Source organism: Haliotis rufescens, unplaced genomic scaffold (genome assembly GCF_023055435.1).
Source record: "Haliotis rufescens isolate VD_foot unplaced genomic scaffold, xgHalRufe1.0.p SCAF_101, whole genome shotgun sequence".
In the NCBI taxonomy this organism is placed as follows: Eukaryota; Metazoa; Mollusca; class Gastropoda; order Lepetellida; family Haliotidae; genus Haliotis; species Haliotis rufescens.
Window position 1 is genome coordinate 895,968 of NW_025963782.1, and position 27,768 is coordinate 923,735.

At 42.0% G+C, this 27,768-nt stretch overlaps 1 pseudogene; it reads left to right on the forward strand.

The window, feature by feature from the left end:
* The first annotated feature begins 12,480 nt into the window (after nucleotides 1-12,480).
* Nucleotides 12,481-18,047, forward strand: LOC124117007 (annotated as a pseudogene).
* Nucleotides 18,048-27,768: the final 9,721 nt, after the last annotated feature.

Here is a 27,768-nt window from a genome sequence, read left to right on the forward strand (position 1 = left end):
TGCTACAAGCGGTGTAAAACCATACTCACTCACTCCACCAACAGTGAGCACTGACTAACCGCACCTGGTCATTTGACAAAGCCCAGATTTATGTGATATTCCAGTGTGTTGACACCGCTGTGGATGATTTCTGTACGTGTCCATATAGGCTGCTTAGATGTTTCATTAGCTGGATTCATGCGCTTATTGAGATTCTTTTCAGGGTAAAAAAACCCGGATGACAACAATACGTAGTAAAAGCATGAAAGTTTAACATGACAGGTCGACCGTTACTGATGTGTCGGTGAATCCTCGACATCTATTAGATCCCTATGAGTGGCACCGTGTTTTGTAATACCGCCTACAGTGTGTGTATAATGCACTATAGGCAAACAATGCCTTTGTCTCGACTTCTTTGGGTCAGGTTGTGTTGACATATCTTGCAACAATCAATTGAGAGAACCCTTTGTGCAGAACGTCAAATTGCATCTTCCCGAGGCAAGAGAGTTAACTGACTTTAAAAGTCCAGTTTCCACCCTTGCCGAACTAGGCTGGAATTCCTGGGCTCGATCGTAGCGCCACCAGTGGCTATTACGAGTTATGTCCTTTCTATGCCTCTCCTATTGACCAATCAGATTCAACCTCTCGTATCACTTGCATTTGCTTCAAACAAAACGGTGGCACCCAGTCAAGACGATCTGATTGATAATCAAGATCTATATTGTGATAAAACGAGTCTTACATCGCGAAGTGCATCAAATCACGTGAGCACCTTGATTAAAAACATGAAAAGATTTAGAAAATATCTGTTGACAACGAGTTAGCGGTGCACATGCAGTCGACCGAAATCTGCATGACAGTTTACGAACCGGATTTCGATTTCGGTGCCCGATTTTGATTGGACTATGCATAGACTCGTTAGTCCAGCCAAAATGTAACTCCATAATACCAGCCTAGTTCGGCGAGGGTGGAAACTGGACTTACAGTTATATCGCGGCGTGTCAGCTTAATGTGGGAGGAAAGACCGAAGGGATGCAGGTCTTAGACGTTTACCACTTCGGTGAAACCCACGAGCATGGTTAAGGTGCTGACAAACCTAGAAACATAATTTGGGCGAACCGGGATTCGAACCCACAATCATAGGTTTCTGGCGTGCCTAAGGGACGCAACTCTGCACAGCGAATCGCGGCGCCTTAGACGACTGGGCCACCCCGAGAGACAATCTGGCGAGCGTGACAGTAGCACGGGGCAATACAGATGGGAAAGTTGTCGAGGCCAGTATCATACATAGTAAAGATACGCGCAGGTCCACTACTAAATCCAAACAAGATGATAGATATATTCTGGAAATATAATAATCCTTCATATCATGGAATGTAAATAAGCTTTATTCAAAACTCAAAAGAATTTTTTTTTATAAAACCTTCGACATCATTACCTTCATAGGAACTTGGGCCAAAAATACCACACATTTTGAACATTTGAACATATTTCCCCAGAAACGCACACATACTGTGGGTAGATATAGCAGTGAAATCGCCGTATGTATAAGGAAGTCCACCCGACTACACAGTGAATTGACAGATTGTGTTTTCTATCTTACAAACGTACTGCCAAGGCCTCCCATTATACTGGATTTTGTATATGTGGCTGATATGATACTGCAACAGCAGCAGCTAATATGCGAGACTGCACTAGTATAGAATTCTTAGAGACATATTTTAAAAATAACTTTGTATTCATGAATAAATTGTGTATATATCAACTTGTTCTCGTCGCTATATGGCTGAAATAATGCCGATGCGGCGTTAAATTTTAACTCACTCACTCACTCTTAGAGACAAAACTGCATACACTGCGTAATTAATATCCAGGTACATGTACAGTAATAACCATTTTTGGTGCTGTGAATGCTCGTATAGGATCAGAACAAGGTTTTATAGAAGATGACTCCGTCGGTTATGACCCAATTGATGCGTTAAACGATGAATATGATGGCTTTGCTCTTTCAAGAAAGTCCACTATTATTAATGTCCAAGGTGAACAGTTACTCGATCTGTGTGTAAACATGAACATGCATGTACAAAATGGTAGGTCAGGATCAGACGCAGAGGGGGATTGTATGTTTATTGGCCATCAAGGTAGAAGTAAATATATTATTGTATTGTGCCCTCCTTTTATTCAATCAATCAATCAATCTTTATTTCATACACATATAGGCCATACACCTATAGTAATATATACATACAGTAGCAATGGGTGCAATAGGAATTACATATATCGTAACTGAAAATCACATATATAATGCAGAGGATCTGATGTTAATTGCATGGTATATATACGAGATATTTTGTGACTGTTTTATTTTGAGATGACATGAGGATATAAAATTTGTGTATTCTAGGACTCTGATAAAAATATGTATGTTTGTATTCTTTTTGATATTTGCATACAATGGACAGACTAGCAAAAAATTGTATTCATCTTCTATCTCATGGCAAGTACAATATTTTCACAATCTGTTTTCCCTTGGTATCGCTAAATGTCTACCTTTTTCTATTAGAAGGTCATGAGAACTACATCTGAAACGGTATAGTGCTGTTCGGAATTTCTTAAAATTTATTTTCAAAAGATATTTTTCAGTAAGAACGAATGATTTAAAACAGATGTAATGATTTAAGTTACTGTGCCCTTTTCTATGAGTGTGTGTGAGTTGGGTTTTAACGCCGCTTTTAACAGTATTCCAGTTATATCACGGCGTGTCAGCTTAATGTAGGAGGAAAGCCCCCAGTGATGCAGGTCTGAGACGTTTACCACTTCGGTGAAACCCACGAGCACGGGTATGGTGCTGACAAACCTAGAAACATAATCGGGGCGAACCGTGATTCGAACCAACAATCAGGTTTCTGGCGTGCCCAAGGGACGCAACTCTGCACAGGAAATCGCGGCGCCTTAGACGACTAGGCCACTCCCAAGATTGATTATGAAACGTCTGTATCTGAAGAAGTTGTAAAAATTGCAAAAAGTAAAGAGTGTAAATTATTTTTGTAAAACAGTTGCTGTAGATGTTGTATATCTGCCTGGATACCGAACAATAGGTATGACGTCATCCACTTCTGGGACGCTACCCCTCGCGTCTAAACGCTTCTTCACCAGAAAATTCCGGCGGAAGCGATGACGTCATTACTTCCGTTTTCTATTTTTAGACAGCTATAAAAGTAAACTATATAGAGGATATTTAATGTGTTTTCTCAAATACCACTTTTATCTCATCGAGTGAAGTGGGGAGAGTCTAATATTTTCACGAGTGACGCAGTCACGAGTGAAAATATTAGACTCTCCCCATTTCACGAATTTTCTATTTATTTATTTTCTATTTATTATATTCATGTTTTATTTTTATTACTTGCAATTTACATATTTTTTCGAAAACAGTGTCTGATAAATTACTAAGTTCTCCCCGTCGCCCCTTTACCACCGCCGTATAAAAGGGGGTTTGCGTAAAGAATATAGTTCGTGAATAAAACTAGCCCTGTTAATATATGTTATGCGAAATACATTATTTCATATCGAGTATTAAGTTCCGTGGGTATTCTTGTTTGTCATAATTAAACATTCCTGTTTAAAATGGATAACTCTTTAATGTTTTGATTCAGGAGAAAGTAGTTCCGGCACCTTGTTTATTACTTTTTTTTATATCAGTCACTAGTGACTGATAACTTGATCTATCGTCACTGATAAATTCCAGTATTTCATTCATATGTATATGATAAACCTATTGAATCGAAATTGATATGATGAAACGTCATTCAAACATTGGCGATGGAGGGGAGCAAGACGTATGAAAATCATTTCTTCGTGTTAGACATTGTTTATGAACAACGCTTGTCTATATTCTGAACGCTGTGGATAGTGAGTAATTTCTTTTAAATATTTTATAATTTTTATTATATAAAAATATCGACCCAGGCCAAAATAGAAAATGAAAACTTACCTCTTAAGTTGGAATATGTTTTTTCCCACAACGTAAAATATCCATGGAATATTCACACGTTTTCACCGATAGTCTTAGTGTGTCCGATTTCACTGGTAGCGCAGTCGTTTTTAGAATCACTAATGGAGCTAATATTTCACGTGATGGAAATTTCAAATTATATCACATCAACATGTATATTAGCCCTATGGATTTGATCCTTTTGTTTCTTTTTTTCTTTGAAAAAACAACCCCTCCAGCATCTAAAAAAAGGATATAGAACTAATTACCGATGACCGTTTCCACATAAAATATTTTGAAGACATTAATTAAGTTGAAAAAAATAAAATAGGCAGAAGTATTTATGTTTTACCCATTAGAATACAATATTAATATATTTACTTTTGAAGATATATACTTGCAGGTATGTAATACCTTACTGACATCTCTCATAAAGGATATTGTAGACACACTTGAGTCCGCAGATGAGCTGATAGAATGGGCACGGTATTGAGAATGACGAATGCGTCATTCTAAGGGAACTGCGGCTCTTGTGCCGAGAAATTGAGCAACCTTATACGCCTAGCCCAATGGCGACGGACGAGGCCTTTTCGTTTTTAAACGATTGTATAGATGGTACCGAGTTAGTCGAGGGGTAATGGGACGGTATACAGACATTCTCTGTTCCGAAAAATCGGTATACGGGGAATGAGTACGGGGGGTCTGTGAATACGACCCTTGCATAGTTGTGTGTGGCCTCGGGGGAGTGGGATGATATACAACCTATATCCCCCGTTTCTAATGGGTTGATCGAAATGCACACAAGTTCTAAACATTCTAGAAAAATGTATTGTTACAATATCACCTCGCACAATTTCACAAGTTTCGAAAGCTGTTTTGACGAGCATCCGGGGACGCGAAGTCCTTCCTGTAACGCCCCATCTCAACATGTGTGGTAATGAGGGAAAAGTTGTATTATTTATATCAGAACGACACATCGTGAGCCGAGGGGGTACAGTAGAGGGACACGTCGTGAGTCTAGGTTACAGTAGAGGGACACGTCGAACGCCGAGAGGGACACGTCGGGAGCCTAGGGTACAGTAGAGGGGACACGTCGTGAGCCTAGGGTACAGTGGAGGGGACACGTCGTGAGCCGAGAGGGACACGTCGGGAGCCTAGGGTACAGTAGAGGGAACACGTCGAGAGCCTAGGGTACAGTGGGGGGAAACACGTCGAGACTCTAGGGTACAGTTGAGGGAACACGTCGAGACTCTAGGGTACAGTGGAGGGAACACGTCGAGAGCCTAGGGTACAATGGAGGGGACACATCGTGAGTCTAGGTTACAGTAGAGGGAACACGTCGAGAGCCGAGAGGGACACGTCGTGAGCCTAGGGTACAGTAGAGGGACACGTCGGGAGCCTAGGGTACAGTGGAGGGGACACATCGTGAGTCTAGGTTACAGTAGAGGGAACACGTCGAGAGCCGAGAGGGACACGTCGAGAGCCTAGGGTACAGTGGAGGGGTCACCTCGAGAGCCGAGAGGGACACGTCGAGAGCCGAGAGGGACACGTCGTGAGCCTAGGGTACAGTGGAGGAGACACGTTGAGAGCCGAGAGGGACACGTCGTGAGCCTAGGGTACAGTGGAGGGGACTCGTAGAGAGCCGAGAGGGACACGTCGAGAGCCGAGAGAGACACGTCGTGAGCCTAGGGTACAGTAGAGGGAACACGTCGAGAGCCTAGGGTACAGTGGGGGGGACACGTCGTGAGCCTAGGGTACAGTAGAGGGAACACGTCGAGAGCCGAGAGGGACACGTCGAGAGCCTAGGGTACAGTGGAGGGGTCACCTCGAGAGCCGAGAGGGACACGTCGAGAGCCGAGAGGGACACGTCGTGAGCCGAGGGTACAGTAGAGGGAACACGTCGAGAGCCAAGAGGGACACGTCGAGAGCCTAGGGTACAGTAGAGGGAACACGTCAAGAGCCTAGGGTACAGTGGAGGGGTCACCTCGAGAGCCGAGAGGGACACGTCGTGAGCCTAGGGTACAGTGGAGGGGACACGGCGTGAGCCTGAGGTACAGTGGAGGGGACACGTCGAGAGCCGAGAGGGACACGTCGTGATCCTAGGGCACAGTAGAGGGGACACGTCGTGAGCCTAGGGTACAGTGGAGGGGACACGTCGAGAGCCGAGAGGGACACGTCGTGATCCTAGGGCACAGTAGAGGGGACACGTCGTGAACCTAGGGTACAGTAGAGGGAACACGTCGAGAGCCTAGGGTACAGTAGAGGGGACACGTCGAGAGCCTAGGGTACAGTAGAGGGGACACGTCGTGAGCCTAGGGTACAGTAGAGGGAGCACGTCGTGAGCCTAGGGTACAGTAGAGGGAACACGTCGAGAGCCGAGAGGGGACACGTCGAGAGCCTAGGGTACAGTGGAGGGGTCACCTCGAGAGCCGAGAGGGACACGTCGAGAGCCTAGGGTACAGTGGAGGGGTCACCTCGAGAGCCGAGAAGGACACGTCGTGAGCCTAGGGTACAGGAGGGGGAACACGTCGAGAGCCGAGGGGGACACGTCGTGATCCTAGGGCACAGTAGAGGGGACACGTCGTGAGCCGAGAGGGACACGTCGTGAGCCTAGGGTACAGTAGAGGGGACACATCGAGAGCCTAGGGTACAGTGGAGGGGTCACCTCGAGAGCCGAGAGGGACACGTCGAGAGCCGAGAGGGACACGTCGTGAGCCTAGGGTACAGTAGGGGGAACACGTCGAGAGCCTAGAGTACAGTGGAGGGGACACGTCGAGAGCCTAGGGTACAGTAGAGGGGACACGTCGTGAACCTAGGGTACAGTAGAGGGAACACGTCAAGAGCCTAGGGTACAGTAGAGGGACACGTCGTGAGCCTAGGGTACAGTGGGGGGGGGGAGGGGGGGAGACACGTCGTGAGCCTAGGGTACAGTGGAGGGGACACGTCGAGAGCCGGGGGGGACACGTCGTGATCCTAGGGCACAGTAGAGGGGACACGTCGTGAGCCGAGAGGGACACGTCGAGAGCCGAGAGGGACACGTCGTGAGCCTAGGGCACAGTAGAGGGGACACGTCGTGAGCCTAGGGCACAGTAGAGGGGACACGTCGTGAGCCTAGGGTACAGTAGAGGGGACACATTAAGACCATTATTGAAAAAAACTTTCAATACCCGTAGGGCAGAGTGTCTAAATCGGTTTGAATCACTCTTTTGTCATAGACTGAGACAGACTGGTTTATAGTTCAAATTCTCATGGTAATAATCCAAGAAATTGATTGATGATATAATTTTAAAATAAAAATCTGTTTGTGTTTTCATTCGTGTATGAATTTTCTTTGTTGATATCATGAAAGAAGAAAACAGAATGTTTATATATTCATCATGAGAGAGTTTGAATAGAATATAACCATTAGATCAAATTACCCTTACACACATGCACTTAGTCATCAACCAATGAGATTGTTTGAATTCAAATATTTACATAATCACATCCAATCATCATAGGTGGGTTGTTTGGTTTTAACACGTGATAAACATAAAATCCTATCAACCAATGAATTTCAAATACGAAAATAGTGACATACACAAACTCAATCATTTCATCGTCTACCCTCAGAAACAGAAGGTGTGTTAATAAAAAACAGTGTACCATGTCGGCAAGGTTTGTGCATTTTTCTTAGTTCACTCAATTAATTTATATTTAGTAATAGTAATAGCTTTATGATAAGTACTATTGAGAAATCGATGCTTGCAAGACAATCAGCGAACCAAGAATATTTTAATGTAATGCTGCTGCTGCTGCTGCTGCTGCTGAGCTATAACATGATATTGTCAATTTCTGAACCTCTTCGTACTATCTTTTTAACAGAGTGGGAAGAAAAGACAAATCTACATCTTACTCCTGGAAGCAGGTCATGAAAATGCCGCACCCCCTAAACGAGGCAGTCATTCACCAATCTCACGAATGGTTTCCAAATCGTGACGAATGCGTGAAAAACGCCAAGCGCAAGTTTCGAGACGGTTTCAACGTCACTAAGCGAGTGATTATTGAATAATATCGCTGGGCACTCTCCGCGGACGAGGTTGCCATAGCAGAAAAGATGAAACTCGTTGAAAACTTGTTGACTTTATGCTACTGTCTTCAACTCACTAAGATGATCAAACGACTGTCTCGTACCCTCGGGTGCATGTTCGATACGGAAGGTGAACGGGACCACACCTGCGATATGTCTGAACAACAACTGGTGGAGAAATACTTTCACATGGCATTATCCGACGTAGACGATGGAGAGGTGCACGAACATTGGATAAAACTATTGTTAGAAGACCCGAGTTTTCAAGATGCGAGGGACTTTTAACTTGGTTCCGTATCGTTTCGAGGACTATCGTGACTCTCAATTTAAAACGTCTCAATGGGAGGAGGGACTGAAAGAACGCATTGAGAAAATGTTAAAGTTAGACAAAAGAATGTGAACTGTTTGGTTTTTTTGTGTGTTGTTGTTGTTGTTGTTGTTGTTGGTTTTTTTTGGGGGGGGGGCTAATTGAATGAGTGTTTTGTTTGTTTATTTTAATTATGATATTGAAAAAAAAAATCAATGTTGAAAAAATTGTTTTTTGTTTTGTATTTCATCTTCAGACACACATAGCGAGTGAGTGAGTAAGTGAGTGAGTGAGTTAGTTAGGGTTTAACGCCGTTTTCAACAATTTTTCAGTTATATCATGGCGGCAGGGTTTACGGTAGCAGGAGGAAAGCCTGCATCACCAGTCTGTTTATGTGATGCAGTGAAACCTGCGAGCTTCGGCTAGTGCCTGCGAACACACACACACACACACACACACACACACACACACACACACAGACAATGATATAAAAGGAAACATCATCCATTATATTCTATCATTACACGATGAGCTCTCCAGAGATAACTTCTGACAAAGTACTGGAAGATTATTATTTCACTCCCAGAAATCCGGGCGCGTTTTTGGGTCCGAGTAAACTCAAAAAGGTGTTAAAAGGTCAGTTGAAAGTTCCAGCGAGCAGTGTCAGACGGTTTGTCATCAATCAAGATGCTTACAGTTTACACAAACCCGTCAGATATCGTTTCAAACGAATGAAAGTCAGAGTGAATTCTATCAACGAAATGTTTGACGTGGATTTGGCCGACCTGTCTAGGTTTACGAAGTGGAACGATGGTGTGAGATACTTGCTGGTGGCCATCGACATATTGAGCCGATTTGCATTCGCCCTTCCGTTAGAGTGAGTGAGTGAGTATGGTTTTACGCCGCTTTTAGCAATATTCCACCAATATCACGGCGGGGGACACCAGATAGCGGCTTCACACATTGTACCCATGTCGGGAATCGAATCCTGGTCTTCGGCGTGACGAGCGAACGCTTTACCACTAGGCTACCCGACCGCCCCCTTCCGTTAGACAAGAAGAAACCGGAAACAGTCTTGAAAGCTTTCAAACAAATACTCGAGCAGCGACGTCCCGAGAAAGTGAGAGTAGATGGTGGAAGTGAATATAAGGGCGCATTCAAGACGTTTTTACAAAAACAAAAGATAAAACTCACCATAGCTCGCAACGAAAATATCAGAAGTATGAACTCACTTTGACCTTTGTCTCTCAAATTGTTGGCCAATGTTTGCAAGCTGGTGTTTAGAAATTTGAATGAGTCCAAAAAGCGACGGGGATCGATTGGAAACATGATGAAGTGTTCGGAATTTTGTAATGAATAAATATTCTTGATGTGAGTGTATTGTCATTTGTTTTTTTAACATGTACCAAACCCGATTGGTAAATCAGTAGATCTTGAAACTGTACTTGACAAGAGGTTGTGATGTGTCATGCTGAAATAATAGAAAATATACAATTGACATCAATAAACTTAAGAAATTTCACTCTGTGAAATAATCCCAACAGTTACATGATCCATATATTTACAAGTTAACTGGTTAATGTCAACAAATACAAATTCCTACATTAACACAAACATATACTAAATAAACATAAATACACAAAATACGCTGTCTATTGTGACACATACTTATAACATAAATGCTTTAAAAGGTTTACGACTGACCATGTTTTCCAGATGAATTTAATTTGTTGTTTTGATAATCAGATTGGTTCGAGATTGCAGACTAACGGAAAATCAACCAACTTCTCCCTTATCATAACACGATAGTTTTAATGAAACAGAAATTCAAATTGACAAACGAAGAAAGTAATTTAGCAACGATAAGTGTATTCGGCGTCACGACAGTCGTCACTTGTTTGTAAACATAACGGTCATTCAGTTGCGAGTTCAACTCCAAGCATAGTTGTGGCCACCTATTCACAGTGGGGAGATTTGACAGGTGGCAGCGATATTATAGAGAGCTCCGGGAACGTACTATCGCTGTGAGGAGCTTGGCTGAATAAATTATCGATAGGATTGGCATAGGAAACGAAATTTGATTTACTTTAGTAGAAAAAGTATCAAAACTTTGATCAAAATTATCTTGTATTTTGTTGTTTAGTAATCAAAAACCTTTGACAAGATGTTTAAATACAACAAATATTCTATCTTGAATAGTTCTTAAAATATTTTTGAGCATTTTGGTTCGTTTTAGTTTCGTTTCTGAAATCACACAATATGAATCGCCGACGGTCGACTGTCATAGCAGACTATCTTTTGAATGACCATGTCGCGCAAAAACAAAAAAATTACAGACTTTTTTAATAAAAATAGAAAAAAAGCACAAAGCATGGTTATTAATTTCAGTTCTTTATTCTGATCTGTTACACTTTTATATGATGAAGTTCCGGTACATAATACAAAATAAGACACCTTTGACATGTTTGAAGATTCAAGCAATTATCCCCCCTACTTTTTCAAAATCCCTCCTATTTTCTACATGATGGGGGGACAAGTCTCCCCTTGATTTTCAATTCTGGGTTGGACACTGAATGCTCTGTGAAATGCAAAGGTACATAACTTAAGAATAACATAGTTCATAATGCATTTATTACGTACAAGTGATGGAATTCCCATTGACTAACATGTTATTTTAAGTTTAAGAAAAATATTCTTGTAACGGTTAACTAATATGTAAGTCTATGGGAATTGTGTCACGTGGACATAAAACTTAATATAACCACCAACCATACATGTACAATGACTGATCATGCATGGTCAACGAAAATAGGATCAGAGGTGTCCACATACATTCAAGTATTGTTTGAAGTAATAGTTGTTCATTGGTTTCTCCTGTAATTACAAATACTCTGAATCAAGCATTAACAGACACATACTTTGGAAGACATCCTCTCTTCGTGAAATGTGAAGGGGTGGAAGCCAGGGACGCTTGGTTGTCGATTTCAAGTTTAAAAAACACAAGGAGTAACCATTAATTCAAACTAGACGCTACTGCAGAGGTTATGTATTTTACCGCTCTGGTCTATAAATATCACATATATTCAACAAATTGTGGACAAATAATTTTAAAACACGACCAGAGGTCTCCAATTTGTTTTTAATACATTTTGACGTGCAAAAAAATATCGTATTCTCCCACCGAATATCATGTTTCCCACTTGACTTTGTTATAACGCATAGACGCGGGGTTTTGGCTAACACCCCTGAAATTAATGCTGGGCGTCTTATAGCGAGGGTAATACACAGGCGCGGGATGTTTTCTCTCCTTTTTGTAGGATAGGGTGCGACAGTTTACATCGCATGTTTGAATGGTGTCACTATTAATAAATTTTATAGATCTACTGTCTCTCAAACTCATCCCGTACAGCTGCAACAGGAAACTGCGTGGGTTATTTCGTGATACATTTTTTTTATAGATGACAATTTTAAATGCTTTGTTCATATTATATTTTTATTCGCACGCGGAAAACATTTTAATATTCGGTAGGATTCCTTTGTGATTCTATCAAATGTTTTATAAAAAACATGTCATATAGGGGAAGACATAGTTTGTTTTATACAACATACGACATCAGACGTTTTAATATTCGGTAGGATCCTTTCTCATAATTTCAAAATGAATTTTGTTTCACGAAACAGGCAAAACAGGGTGTTTTATGTCAAAATTTCGCGGGCATTCTGTACTGTATTCTAATTCATATCGAAATAGCGCGGTAATTGTCTATGGTCACCTTTTTTATAATCACTTAAGATTCAAAGTACAGGTCATAGACTTATTTCTCCCCGGCACGCTGACACATATTTCCAAAAGAGCCCTTGCTAACGGTTATAATTTCACCACATAAAACTCCGTAGATGTGATAGCGGTGTCTTCATCTGCTCATGCTAAAAATAGGCCAAGTTCAAAGGTTACGATCTCGTGAAACGAGAGCGAGACCTAATTACCCATAAGCCCTTATTCATCATGGCCTCATGCTAACCACACTTACGTGAGTATACGAGGTAAATATGAGTAGTACACAATCTTATATCCCCAAACAACCTTCCAAAGGTTCAGGGGATCATGACAAACCTCCCGAAAGTGGAGAAGTCAGTCAAGTGTCGTTAAATCTGGCCAGTACGAGCCATGATGACGACCACGTGGGTCCGAAGCTTAGATCTATCGTCAAGTCACACAAGTTCGATCGACATCTAACTTCGATCGGCCATTTTGAATGATATTTCTCGCGAAGTGTAACGAGAAATTACGGTACCTGCAGCTTTGATCTTCTGACAACACCGCTTTCGTTCGCTTGGACCGGAAAATGCTTCGTGTCAAGTTACCAAACGTAAGTAATAGCTCATATTCAGCCAACAACTACTTTTTAACCCAAGATCAATAATATAACTGGATCAGCTCAAATAAAATGTCAATTGTAATAAATGCACTCGTTGTAAATCGACGGCACACCTGTCGTCTGCTTGTTTACGTTCATGGTGTAAATGTCACGTGATGAGACACGGCAAAATTTAAAACTATGGAAACAAATTAGGGTCATTTCTTATTGAAAACTTTATGCTTTTTGAGAACTTCTGTCTCTGGAGTTTTGGTGATATATAAAATAAACCTTTATTTTTACAGGTTTTGACCAATGGTGAACAAACCAGAAGAGGTCAATATAGGCAATATTTGTCTGCAGCCCTAGACAAGGCATATAATGCTGTTTTAGATGGAATGGCAATTAGGAAAGCTGCCACTACCTTTGCTGTTCCATTTGCTACACTGCATGACAGGATTAGTGGGAAGGTTTCTATTGAATGTAGTACCACTGGTAGAGAACCACTATTGTCCATGGAAGAAGAACAGGGACTTGTTTCACATATTGAAGCCATGGCAAATTTTGGGTATGGCTATACAAGGGCTGAAGTTACTACTATTGCCACAGACCTAGCAATATATGCTGGAAAGAAGTCAAAGGATGAACAACCCCTATCCCTTCAATGGTTCTATGGGTTTATGAAGCGATGGCCTGATCTGTCAGTGAAGAAGCCACGATCCCTTGAGATACAGAGAGCAAAAGCTACCTCAGAGGAGACGATCACTCATTATTTTAATGAGCTTGGGCACATCATGGATAAGTACAACCTGAAGACATGCCTTCATCGCATTTATAATGTTGACGAAAGGGACTTATGGAGCATCATACCCCACCATCAGTTGTTACATCGAGTCAGAGTACTCCAGCTGCAGTCACAACATCAAGATCAAGTACTACAACTGTTATAGGTTGCGGCAATGCGTCTGGTAGTTCTATACCACCGTATTTTGTATTCAAGGGCAAGAGGATGCGGGAAGAACTCCTTTCAGGAAGTACCCCTGGAGCAGCAGGCACTGTAAGCGACTCTGGCTGGTCAAACACGGAGATATTTCAGCACTATCTGACAGAGCATTTCCTGAAGCATGCTGTCGCCGCGTCTGCAGATAGTCCACTTCTTATTGTGTACGATGGTCATAGATCCCACGTATCTATTCCACTCATCGAATGGGCACGTCAACATCACATTATTTTGTTTGTACTGCCTGCACACACGTCCCATGTTTTACAGCCAATGGATGTTGGTTGCTTTGGACCGTTTGCTAAAATTTACAATAACCTCCGTCATACCTATATGCGGGAAAATGCCACAAGTTCAGTTGACAAACATTCTGTTTGTAAACTTTGCTGTAGAGCTTATAACCTGTTGCTGACACCAACAAATCTGCAATCCTCTTTCAGGAAATGTGGAGTCTATCCATTTGACAAATCTACCACCGCCAATATCAACTTTGCGCCATCAACAGTTTTTAAGTCGACTGAACCTTTGCTGCATCCTGATACTGGTGTTATTGATTCATGTGTGCCAGTTGGAGACAAGGTTGCCACTTCACCTACTGAGGGCAATGATGTAGCAGGATTCTTTAAAGACAAGACGACTGTACTTTTCAAGAAAGCTGTGCCTACTAAAAAGAGAAACGTTCTGAGCGCTGTTGTCGGGGGCAAGGCCATCACCGAAGACGTCATTCTGAATAAAATTATTTCCCACCAGACTGTGAAATCGGCACCCAAAAAAAGAAAGCAAGCACCTAAACCAAGTAAATCTTTAAAAAAAATAATACTGTCACTGCAACGAATGCAAGTACTGGAACTTCACGGTCCAGTTTTGATAGTGATGTGACAAGTGATGACGAACTGTGCTGCAAATGTAGCAAATTTGTACCTGATGAGGTTCGAGCTAATGTCTCCCTGATCATAACAACCTGGGCACAATGTACCCACCCTACATGTCAGCACTGGACACATTTACGTTTCTGCACGCCAGTTCGTGTTGTGCGTCGACATTCTGAGATTTGGTGCCCCTGTCACGATGAGCCGGAAGAATAACTCCCTGCATCAACCTTGTAAATAATCTGGATATTTGTGACTTTTCATCGGGTTTTTTTCAATATTAAAACATAAAATGAACGTTTGATGGACAAATATGTCATAAAACAACTGCGGACTGTTCTAATTCGAATTTTGACACTAGATCGTCCATACATGTCATCCCGGTTATGCGACAAGCCAACCAATCAAATGATCGAAAATGTGTGACGTAGCTTTCTGGGTCACTTCTGTTGACAGTGAGAGGGCGGCCATGCTGCGAGTGTAAATTTCAATGGAAATACGTGGATTTGGGAAATGTTTGTCATAAATAAACAAGTTCACAGGTAAGATATTTGAAAAAAAGATTATATGAATGTTACTATGAATATTCAGCGACTTTTCGTAAGTGATGGAACTTCCATGACACGAGGATACTAACCGGGGTACGTCGCAGGGCGTCAGTAGCACAGGCAAGCTAGATCAGTTACCTAAAGGTTATAGGATTCCTAGAAAAAGGAGAATTAACCATTGTTAACCACAGGATTGAACATGATATCTCAGACTGGTCTAGCTCGAGCGAGTCAAGTTCGAGTGACAGTTCGACTGATCGTGATGAGTGCGATGTGGTTGATAGCTACAGTACCATCTGCCTTGGACGTTTTCAGGGCCGGGTGCGGACGACTATATCAAACCCTGACAAAAAAGTGGTCGATTTTCAAACGTTTGTATCAATAAACTTGATAAACCCCGCTCCGATAATGGTCCTGCAACTGTAGCCGGTTCAGCTGAACCAGTAGATGAATATGTCCCATTTTCGATCACACAGGCAGAATCAGATTCTTGGTCCTTGCCAAGCCATCTGTCTAATCATCTCAATACTCAGTTCTCTACCTTCAAAAAGATAATGTGTTGAATGAGAACATTCTTGATGATCACCCCATACCTGATGAGCATTGTTTGACTGCTCCCCAACTGGATGGGTATTTAGATGATCTTTTTGAAGCGCGGGACAGGTCATTTGAGAAAAAAACAGATTTCTCTTTGCAGTTTATTCAAAAGAGAATGTTAAATGTCATGGGTCCTTTGTGTCATTTATGGGGTAATCTTGACAAAATCAGACGCAGGGAGGCATCACCTGATTTAGACATTTATGAACTTCTTGACATTGTAGAAAAGTCAGTCTGCCTTGTGGGACAAGCTAACTTCCACAGGCGGCTTTCAATTTTATCCAAACTGGTTAAGGATCCAAAGAAAGCCAAAAAGTTGCTTTACAAGTATGAGGGTACCTTTGCCGATGCTAAAGGGAAGCTCTTCGGAGACCCCTTTTATAAGGCGCTACTCGCCGAGGTGAAGCGTAAGCAAAAGGCCAGGCCATTCTTGGTGGGCGGCATTTGGCTCCTAAGAAAAAGATTAATTTCTTTTGAAACCAGCCTTTCTCGCAGTAGCCCTTTCATGACGAGCCCTCAGGTAAGCCCAGTTCGTCTGGGGCGGATTCAGGGTTCAGGCATCCTTCAATCCCAGGAGAGGAGGGAAAGACCGTGGTGGCAAAAGAGGAAGATCCTCAGGACCATATAGGTTTGTATCACTCTCTTTCAACAAATACCGATGCTGTGAAGCTTTGCATAAGTTCAAGTCCCATGAATCTGAATGCTCAAAATCCAGAACATCCAGACAGTATGTTACCAGAAATAGAAGATCTAAATTTAGAAAACATTCCTTTCCCGGAAAATATTTTGGGGGCAGAATGACACATTTCTACACCAATTGGGCAAAAATTACTCTAGACCCGTGGATTCTTCAGACCGTTGAGGGCTTTCAAATAGAATTAATTCAAACGCCTATCCAGAGAAAACCCCCTCCACGGTTAACTCTTTCTCAGGTGAACCAGGTTGTTCTGGACAAGGAGATTGGGAACATGATGATGAAGGGGGCGATAGAAGAGATTCTTCCCGGTGTGAATCTGGAGGATTCTCAATCTCAGTTTTTGAGCTCCACGGACGTTCACCAAATTGCTGAAACCTGTGGTAAGCATTGCACGCAGAGCAGGTATTTGGTTGATCATATACCTAGACGATATGATTCTCTTTGCCCGCAGCCCAGAGAGTCTAGTTCATTGCCAAGAGACTCTCTTGTATCTTTTGAAGAACCTAGGTTTCGTTATCAACAAAGAGAAATCAGTTCTTGTTCCGTGTCAGAACCTCAACTTCCTGGGTTTCGAGAGAGATTCTCAGTGTCTCACTCTAACACTTCCCCAGAGGAAAGTGACAGACATCCTTCAAAGATGTCACAGGATACAGAAACAACCAGTGGTAAAGATTCGAACACTGACCACTTTATTGGGAAAGATTTCAGCAGCAATGAGAGCTATTGTCTGCCGAGGTACACTGCCGGTTCCTACAAATGCAATCATCACAGGAACTATTGGAACATCAGAGCTAAGAACACAGGATCCAACTTTCAAGGAAGTGTGTGCAAGAAATTCGCTGGTGGGTAGACAATCTGTCGACCTTCAGCGGCAAACCCATTTCAGCAATCCACCCAGATCTGATATTACAAACAGATGCTTCCAATCTGGGATGGGGGGCAGTTTGCAATCAAGACCGGACTGGAGGTCGGTGGAGTCTGGAGGAGAGCAAATTCCATATCAATGCTCTCGAACTGAAAGCAGTTCTACTGGCTCTTCAGTGTTTCTGCAAAAGTCAGTCAGGCATGTCCCTTCTGGTCCAGGTAGACAACCGCACAGCAGTCTCTTATGTGAATCGTCGGGGGGGGGGGACGAAGTGTCATGTTCTAGTCACAATAGCCAAAGATATATGGGACTTTTGTCTCCAGAGAAAGATAACTCTGGAAGCACAGTGTCTACCAGGCAAGGAGAACATCATTGCAGACTGGGAGAGTCGCCATTTTGCAGATTCGAGCGAATGGCTCTTGAATCGCAAGGTGTTCAACCAGTGCAATCAGAGACATGGCCCTCACTTGATAGACCTTTTTGCATCCCTCCCTTCACATCAACTGGAGAAGTATGTCAGTTGGAGACAAGATCCCCAGGCAACTTACATAGATGCATTTCAGTTGGAATGGAAGGGGGCGAGAGGTTATGCCTTTCCCCCGTTCTCGTTGATTGGGAGATGTCTGTGGAAAGTAAGGAGGGAGGGGGCAGAACTGACCTTGATAACTCCAGTGTGGCAGGGCCAGGCGTGGTACCCTGTCCTGTTGGAGATGTCAGTGGAGTGTCCAATACTTCTACCAGTGTGGGCAGACTTGCTGGAATGACCACAAGGTCAAACACACCCTCTGGTAGCAAACAGAACAATGCTATTATGGCCTGGAGGGTTTCAGTAAACTGGACACTTCAGGAGGCATTTCGCAAAAAAAATGCCGAGCTTTTGTCACACCAGTGGAGACCAGGGACGCAAGGAGCTTATAATTCCTACTGGAAGAGGTGGTCTTGCTGGTGTGTGGAACGGCAAATCAATCCCTTTTCAGCCTCTTTGGAACATATCCTACAGTATCTAACCCACATGTATGAAAGTGGATCTGAGTACAGAACCGTTAACACTAGCAGATCAGCTTTGTCTGCCTTTCATCCCCACATACATGGCTACCCAGTTGGTCAACATCCTTTAAACAGGGAAACTTATGACAGCTATTTTCAATCAGAAACCTCCATGTCCTCGATACCACCAAACTGTAGACGTGGTCCTGGACCATATTGGTAATATGCCTGAAAATGGCAAATTATCAGATAAGCATCTGACAGAGAAACTGGCTATATTGTTGATGCTTACATCAGCAAGTCGCTCAGCTGAACTTACTTCCATGAACGTAAAGTTCACTTCTGACAAGGGCGACAAAGACAAAGCCCACAAAGGTCTCTAAGCCTGGGTCAGAACCTCATAAGTTGACCATACAAGCCTATCCTAAGAATCCTTTGCTCTGTGTAGTTCAGTGTATCAGAGACCATCTTCCCGTTGCAAGAGAGTTAACTGACTATAAAAGTCCAGTTTCCACCCTTGCCGAACTAGGCTGGTATTATGGAGTTACATTTTGGCTGGACTAACGAGTCTATGCATAGTCCAATCAAAATCGAGCACCGAAATCGAAATCCGGTTTGTAAACTGTCGTGCAGATTTCGGTTGATTGCAAGATTTGCAAAGCATGTGCATCGCCAACTCGTTGTCAACAGATATTTTCCAAATCTTTTCATGTTTTAAATCACGGTGCTCACAAGATTTGATGCATTTCGCGATGTAAGACCCCTTTTATCACAATATAGATCTTGATCATTGATCAGATTGTCCTGACTGGGCGCCACCATTTTGTGTGAATCAAACGCAAGTGATACGAGAGGTGGAATCTGATTGGTCCATAGGAGAGGCTTTGAAGAAACATAACTGGTAATAGCCACTGGTGGCGCTATGATCAAGCCCAGTAATTCCAGCCTAGTTCGGCAAGGGTGGAAACTGGACTTTTAAAGTCAGTTAACTCTCTTGCCTCGGGAAGATGATCAGAGACTACCTTGGCCGCACACTCCTGTGGAGAAAGGATGGGGATAGAGATAAGTTATTACTCAGTTATGTGAAACCCCACAAACCTGTATCCGCAGCTACAGTTGCTAGATGGGTAACTAATGTGATGAAGGATGCAGGGATCAATGTTACAGTGTATAGAGCACACTCCGTCCGGGGGGCTTCTACATCAAAAGCTTACCCTAAAGGTGCTTCGATCACTAACATTTTAGAACTGGGAAACTGGTCTAGAGTATCTACTTTCAAGCAGTTTTACTTGAGGGAGACTAAAGAATGTGGAATCCAGTCTAAAATACTTAACTAGAGCTGTAAAGCACCGCTATCACATCTACAGAGTTTTATGTGGTGAAATTGTTAATTTCATAAGCACATGTAATGTGTGAATTGAAATTATAATTTCATTATTAAAACGAAGTCCAGCTTGGACCAAGATTATCCATCCGGTTGCAGTCTCAGATGAGACTGTTTTTGTAGTTCGCGTTCGCATTCGGGTTACTTGTCACCTTAATTTGGGACATCCCAAATAAATGTTTGATCGAAGCTCTTTTCTTAGTTGTTCTTTTAGCACTTCGGCATAATGAATAAGGGCTTATGGGTAATTAGGTCTCGCTCTCGTTTCACGAGATCGTAACCTTTGAGCTTGGCCTATTTTCAGCATGAGCAGATGAAGACACCGCTATCACATCTACTTCGTTTTATTAATGAAATTATTTCAATTCACACATTACATGTGCTTATGAAATTAACAATTAATATGCAATGTCAAAGTTTATCTACAACTTAGAAGATTCTAGCCAATGGCAGCCGAGTTCTTTGTTCGCAGAATGAATTTTCTAGGCCATTTATCTCGACGGACACTGGGTGATAGGATTGTCTCGTATAGTTTTTAAGAGTTTGCAAGTGGAGAAAGGAACGGACTGTTGCGATGTGCATGTCTATTCGTCGCTATGTGATGCGTCTTACGTGGGAGAAAGCCAGCAACCCTTATTGAGAACAGTATGCCTCGCGGGAGATAAGAGATCTTTTGACTTTTTACACCACCAATATATCGACGTGAGGGTTCAAGATTTACAGACGATCGATCTGGATATAAGGGACAGCGAAGGCGAATTAGCTACCTTTCTGAACGGGCCAGTAACAATAACGCTACACTTAAAACCGCTCCCCTTTTGGTTTTAAAAAAGGTGTCCGGAGAAAAGAAGTTAACAACGGCTAAAAAAAAAGAGAGAAAATAAGTGGATATCTTCATTCTAAGCTAAACTTTTGAGGAGTCAACATGTGTCAACTGATGGGATGTGCCAAGAGGCAAAAAAGTGAGGCAAAAGTAAATATATCAATATTGTATTCTAATGGGTAAAAAATAAAACTTAAATACTTCTGCCTATTTTACTTTTTTCAACTCAATTAATGTATTCAAAATATTTTATGTGGAAACGGCCATCGGTAATTAGTTTTATATACTCTTTTTTCAGATGCTTGAGGGGTGGTCTTTTAAAGAAGAAAGAAAAAATGAAAAACAGGATCAAATCCATAGGGCGAACATACATGTTGATGCGATATAATTTGAAATTTCCATCACGTGAAATATTAGCTCAATTAGTGATTCTAAAAACGACTGCTACCAGTGAAATCGGACACACTAAGACTATCGGGGAAAACGTGTGTGTATTCCATGGATATTTTACGTTGTGGGAAAAAACATATTCCAACTTAAGAGGTAAGTTTTCATTTTCTATTTTGGCCTGGGTCGATATTTTTATATAATAAAAATTATATACACTGATTCTCAGCTAAATGGTATATTTCACATATCAAATGTTAATAAATATATTACTTAACTTATTTTCAGTAAAAACAGTATTCAGGCTCTCAGAATCAATCATTGGGGGACCCAAGTGACATCAGAGTTGTTTTTAATGATAACGGAAATAACAATTGTCAAATGTCCTGTAGTCAGATACGTTAGACTGCATGTTGTCATTGCAATCAAAATATATCACACAGCATTTATTAACTTGCAAAAAAGTGGCATTGTCATTTGAATAGGACTACATATTATATTATTTTCAAACGAAGACATGCTAGGGATCATTTGTCTCAAAAAAGGACACTGTCGCGGACACCTGTTCACATGGTTCAAGAAACACGTTCTCTACAGATATTAGCTAATAATAACAGACACATATTGGCTATGAAAGGTTGTTCATTTTGCAAAAATAACTTGATAACAAACATTGGTACAAATATCGAACAAACTACATGCCAATTCCCCGGCCTTCAAGGATTGGTCTACTGAGAACACAGCAATAATCTTCAACTGCAAAACCTGACGTATCTGATGTCAACCTGAATCAACAACAAAAGTTCAGAAGTGCCCGATCTTTGGCTTAAAAACGGCTGAAGTTTAAACATTAATATGAAAAATGAGGTTTATATTTTCTCCATATGACATTAAGCACAAATTATAACATAAAGTATCTGATGCTTTTTAAGGCATTGTGGTTGAAATCTGGGAAATTTGTAAAAAATACAAAGTGAATGTTCATTTGAATGCCTTCTCAATACGGGGGACGTCACGTGCAGCTATTTTGTACTGGTGCCTTGTTTTGCTAAAAGCGACCAGAGCACATCGTCAAATTCTATCCAAATTTTATCAGGACGAGTTGGCCACTTGTACGTACAAGTCTTGCCTTTGTCTTGTGTTTTCTCCATGAAAGTTATTTTGGTATCGCCGTCAACTTCGAGAACCTTCCCGATGAACCAGTTACCATCATGTATGACAGCCAGAAATCTGCCAACTGGGTACATGCAAGTACATGTGATGCAGCAGGCACAGCAGTTGCAGCAGGTACATGTGATGCAGCAGGCACAGCAGTTGCAGCAGGTACAGGGGATGCAGCAGGCACAGCAGTTGCAGCAGGTACAGGGGATGCAGCAGGCACAGCAGTTGCAGCAGGTACGTGTGGTGCGGCAGGCACAGCAGTTGCAGCAGGTACATGTGGTGCAGCAGGCACAGCAGTTGCAGCAGGTACAGGGGATGCAGCAGTTGCAGCAGGTACAGGGGATGCAGCAGTTGCAGCAGGTACAGGGGATGCAGCAGGCACAGCAGTTGCAGCAGGTACAGGGGATGCAGCAGGCACAGCAGTTGCAGCAGGTACAGGGGATGCAGCAGGCACAGCAGTTGCAGCAGGTACAGGGGATGCAGCAGTTGCAGCAGGTACAGGGGATGCAGCAGGCACAGCAGTTGCAGCAGGCACAGCAGTTGCAGCAGGTACAGGGGATGCAGCAGACACAGCAGTTGCAGCAGGTACGTGTGGTGCAGCCGGCACAGCAGTTGCAGCAGGTACATGTGGTGCAGCAGGCACAGCAGTTGCAGCAGGCACAGCAGTTGCAGTAGGCACAGCAGTTGCAGCAGGTACGTGTGGTTCAGCAGTTGCAGCAGGTACGTGTGGTTCAGCAGGCACAGCAGTTGCAGCAGGTACAGGGGATGCAGCAGGCACAGCAGTTGCAGCAGGTACAGGGGATGCAGCAGGCACAGCAGTTGCAGCAGGTACAGGGGATGCAGCAGGCACAGCAGTTGCAGCAGGTACGTGTTGTGCAGCAGTCACAGCAGTTGCAGCAGGTACAGGGGATACAGAAGCCTGTGTGGGCTGCAGTACATGCGTTTCCTGGGATATGGTTTGGTCAACAGGGTGACGGCCCCAACCAGCACACAAGTCATTGCCGCTCAGACAACCTGTACAGCTGCATGATACAATTCTTGAAAAAAGAACCCCATTCTGCTGCATGACTGCGTGCACAACCTTTGTGTTAGAAGTAGATATGTCCTGCACAGCCTTCTCTGCTTCAGTAGTAGAGTAGAATCTATATTGGATTGATTTTTGATTGTGTCTCGCCTGCTCATAAAAATCGTGGGCATCTTGAATTGTCACTTTTCCTTGTTTTACTGCGTCGGATGCCAGACGTTTACATTCACCTCCTAGTCCATCACAGGGGCCTTTCCCGTGGCCAAACTCAAAATAATTCCAACGTGCCTCAAGCCCAAACAGCTCCTTATGTTTCAGAATGACATCAAACATGTACCGATTTCGGTACTGTGATGACGGGCTATCAGTCCAATAGTGAACTTGCGTTGCATGAGGGAAAGTGGTTTTCAGTTCAGGTAACATCAGTTTGAGGATTGTGAGTACCGCAGTCGAGTTGTGCTGATTGACGTCAGACACATAGATAAAGCTTTTGTGTTCCAGTTTGTCCGACTTGTAGTGTACCACTACAGGGTGAAGCGTGACATTTGTTGGGTTCCAGTTTGTCCGACTTGTAGTGTACCACCACAGGGTGAAGCGTGACATTTGTTGGGTTCCAGTTTGTCCGACTTGTAGTGTACCACCACAGGGTGAAGCGTGACATTTGTTGGGTTCCAGTTTGTCCGACTTGTAGTGTACTACTACTACAGGGTGAAGCGTGACATTTGTTGGGTTCCAGTTTGTCCGACTTGTAGTGTACCACCACAGGGTGAAGCGTGACATTTGTTGGGTTCCAGTTTGTCCGACTTGTAGTGTACCACCACAGGGTGAAGCGTGACATTTGTTGGGTTCCAGTTTGTCCGACTTGTAGTGTACTACTACTACAGGGTGAAGCGTGACATTTGTTGGGTTCCAGTTTGTCCGACTTGTAGTGTACCACCACAGGGTGAAGCGTGACATTTGTTGGGTTCCAGTTTGTCCGACTTGTAGTGTACCACCACAGGGTGAAGCGTGACATTTGTTGGGTTCCAGTTTGTCCGACTTGTAGTGTACCACTACAGGGTGAAGCGTGACATTTGTTGGGTTCCAGTTTGTCCGACTTGTAGTGTACCACTACAGGGTGAAGCGTGACATTTGTTGGGTTCCATTTTGATCGACTTGTAGTGTACCACTACAGGGTGAAGCGTGACATTTGTTGGGTTCCAGTTTGTCCGACTTGTAGTGTACCACCACAGGGTGAAGCGTGACATTTGTTGGGGTCCAGTTTGTCCGACTTGTAGTGTACCACCACAGGGTGAAGCGTGACATTTGTTGGGTTCCAGTTTGTCCGACTTGTAGTATACCACTACAGGGTGAAGCGTGACATTTGTTGGGTTCCACTTCCAATAGGTCACGGAACTCGGCATATTCAAGAAGCATATAATTCTTGAAGCCAGTGGCATTCTTTGTTATCTTCACCTCCTTCATTTTCTTTTTTCCCTAACCACTCACACGCTTCCACTCATCATATTCTACGTCACCCTGAATGGTTTCCAGCATCTGGCCCCTTGCATCCACGGATACACTGTCATACGCCATATCCGCTGATTTCGGAACTTGTAATCCAACACTTTTCAGATATTTGAGTTTCATTGCCATATTCTGATGTTTGTTTGTGTTTCTTGAAATGTGTGATGTGAGCAAGATGTATCTGGGCCGTAGCCTACAGAATGATGCAAATGACAGTGTCATATTCTGGTTTTCAATCTTGAACTTAGCATACACCTCAGACAGATAATCATTCATTATTCTTGTTTGATGTTTGACACCATTTGGAATCTGCTTTGCCTTGCATACATACGCTCATATCATCTCTCTCCATGAATGAGACAACTTGTCTCTTAATCTGCTCTCTTACGAGAGTGAGACGGGCTCTTCCTCGAATCTCTTATTACCTTAGAGGTGGTCCGAGATAAACTTCTTCATGACAAGCCTGTAGCCTTGTTCGAACCCGACACACATCTGTACTTCTTAAGTACTTTCCCTCCAACAAGAGATGTCATCACATTCATTTTGCTTTGCTTTTTGTAAGCTGCGACACTTTCTTTAATTTCTCCAAAAAGTACATTAGCCATTGTTAATTGTCTCACAACAGTGGCTGGCAAGTGACTGGGACTCACACCTGGAGATCATTTCTGGTTTTTGTTGAAGGTGTTGCTTCAGACTGTTGTTGAAGACTGTCTGTCGTCTGATCCGAGCTATTTTCAGTATTGTTCCCTTCGCGGTTAGCCTGTTTGGGTGTTTTTCTGTTGCTTCTTTTTGAAAGTTGTTCAGTCAACCCTTTTACTTTTGTATTTGCTCTTTTCAGTGCACACGAGCGTTTTGGTTTTCTCTGTTTATTTGGAAAAGTCATTTTGACCAAGAAAGGACCTGGGCGTGATCTTGACTGCTGAGATGCATCAGTACTGCTTGATACTGTGTCAACCTGGTCAGTTTCTGCATCAACGACCACATCTGTGACCTCATCTACAACTTGTGCTAGTTTCTGTGTTTTCTTTCGATCACGGTATGCTTTCCTATAGTGTTTATTCCTTTCTCGAACTGCCTTTTTCTTTTTTGTTTGCATTTGATCAATTGGTATTCTGTAACCTTTGACTTGAGCTCGTTCTTTGGCTAGATATTGACTGTCATTTCGTTTCTTTCTTTCCCGATACGCCTTTTGGTTTCCTGCGTCTGTTTTTGCCATTTTACAAATTCAAGCCCAGAAAAAAACATGCTGAAACACTTATGAAATAGCCACCTTTTAATAATTTCCATACTTTATTCTTTGTGAAATATGCTAATTTCATCAGATACGTTATATAAATCATCAGATACGTTATATAAATCATCAGATACGTTAGGTGGTATTTAGGTGTTTTGACAGGAGCTTGAGTAAAATATAGTACTTAGCCTATCAATGAAATGCATACCGACAGAAAACTTCAGTAGAATGGTGTGGTCTTCGCTTCAGAAAAATTATGTAATCATTAAATTACATTCGTAAACTATGTTAGGTTGGCATCAGATACATTAGGTTGGAAAACATGTTCTTTGGGAAATGCTAAGTTACAGTAAGGGATTCATTTATTCCATCTTAGTTAACAGTAACTATTTTATCAAATAAATATCACCTGTGGGGTGGCTTTCAATTCAGATCACCCTTTCACTAAGATGGCAAAGATTACTTACCAGTTTGTGATGGATTGTTGAGTACCGAAACCAGGTTGTTCTTGACTGAAAATCGGAAGTAGAGAGGTGGCACGGCGCGCATGTGCATTAATAAGATTCAGCTTATTGAGATTACTGAAGTTCGATGACCATCTTCCGATGGTGCTGGTGTTATCTAACGTATCTGACAAAATTGTATCTGATGACAACTTTGCGAATTGGTCAGATATTTCGAAAGTATACTCATGTCAAGTTTTGGGATGAACATTTTTTATAGGTACATGTTGTTTTATGAAAGAAACAAACACAACATGATTTATTTAGTTTATCAGGTGTGTGCGGCAATGAATCATGCTAACGTATCTGATGAAAAGTATCGTACCCAGCTGGTATTATTTTGTGATTCATGGTTTTTTTTAAAGTTGTTTCAGAAATTGATGATAAAAAGTGTTAAGACTATGCTTGAACAAATCATATCTGACACATCGCGTTATAATGTTTGTTTAGTTGGTGTGTGACTTCTTCACACAAAAGTGACCAACATATCTGATGGTAAAATCGGGGACAATAGAATATTGCTAGCCAAAGATATTTTATCGCAACCATTGCTTGAAAACTGCTGGTAATGATGATGTAAGATCATTATGCATGAAAAGAAAATGTAAAGTGCAGTAAAAATGTGCAGAATATTTAATTATTCAGTCGTGAAGTTACACACTGAGCACGGGGACAAGGCTCAGAACGACTTTATAAGCAACAATATAGGCTGGTGAAAATACAGAAACAGATAACTCTTTAGCAGTTTGTATTCAAATATTCCAAATGCATAAACTGATATTGACATTACAATAACCTTAAAGTATAAACAGGAGTATTTTTTAAATTCCCATGCGTATTGCAATCATTACTCATTTATTCCTTTTGTTTAATTGTGAGATCCATCTGGTTTTATGTCCACAAACATGTTTTGAAACTTTTATAACATTTCTTTTGTGCAAGCAATTGCCATGTATTATAGATTATTAATCAAATCAATTTATATGTAAGAATGTAGTTCTGCTTACTGTGTCATTTTGCAATAGTTATATTGTTATGATGTAATATTTTACTATTGTCAAAAATCTTTAGAACTTTAGTTTATTTCAAACAAGTCAAGTGGTGTGATCATTTTGATAATTTTTATAATTCAATCAAAACGAGAAATATAAAAAATATAAATACATACCGGTAGAAGAAATTTGTTTTCCTCGTCAAATAACGATGATAGCATGAATTTATCTCATCTTGTGATCTGACAAAGTTAATATTGTCAAGTCAAGATATCAACTTTAGTAAACCACAAGAAGAGATAAACATTTCATTTGACAAAATAGATTCAAGTCTTATATTTTCTTTGTGATCTTCATGACTTTATTCAGAAAACCATAGTGTCAATGAGGCAGACTGACTGTAGGTGTGACAAAACGGGATATTTCACCTGATTTTATAAAAAACTTATTTATTTCACTCTACCGAAAGTATACTAGCCACATA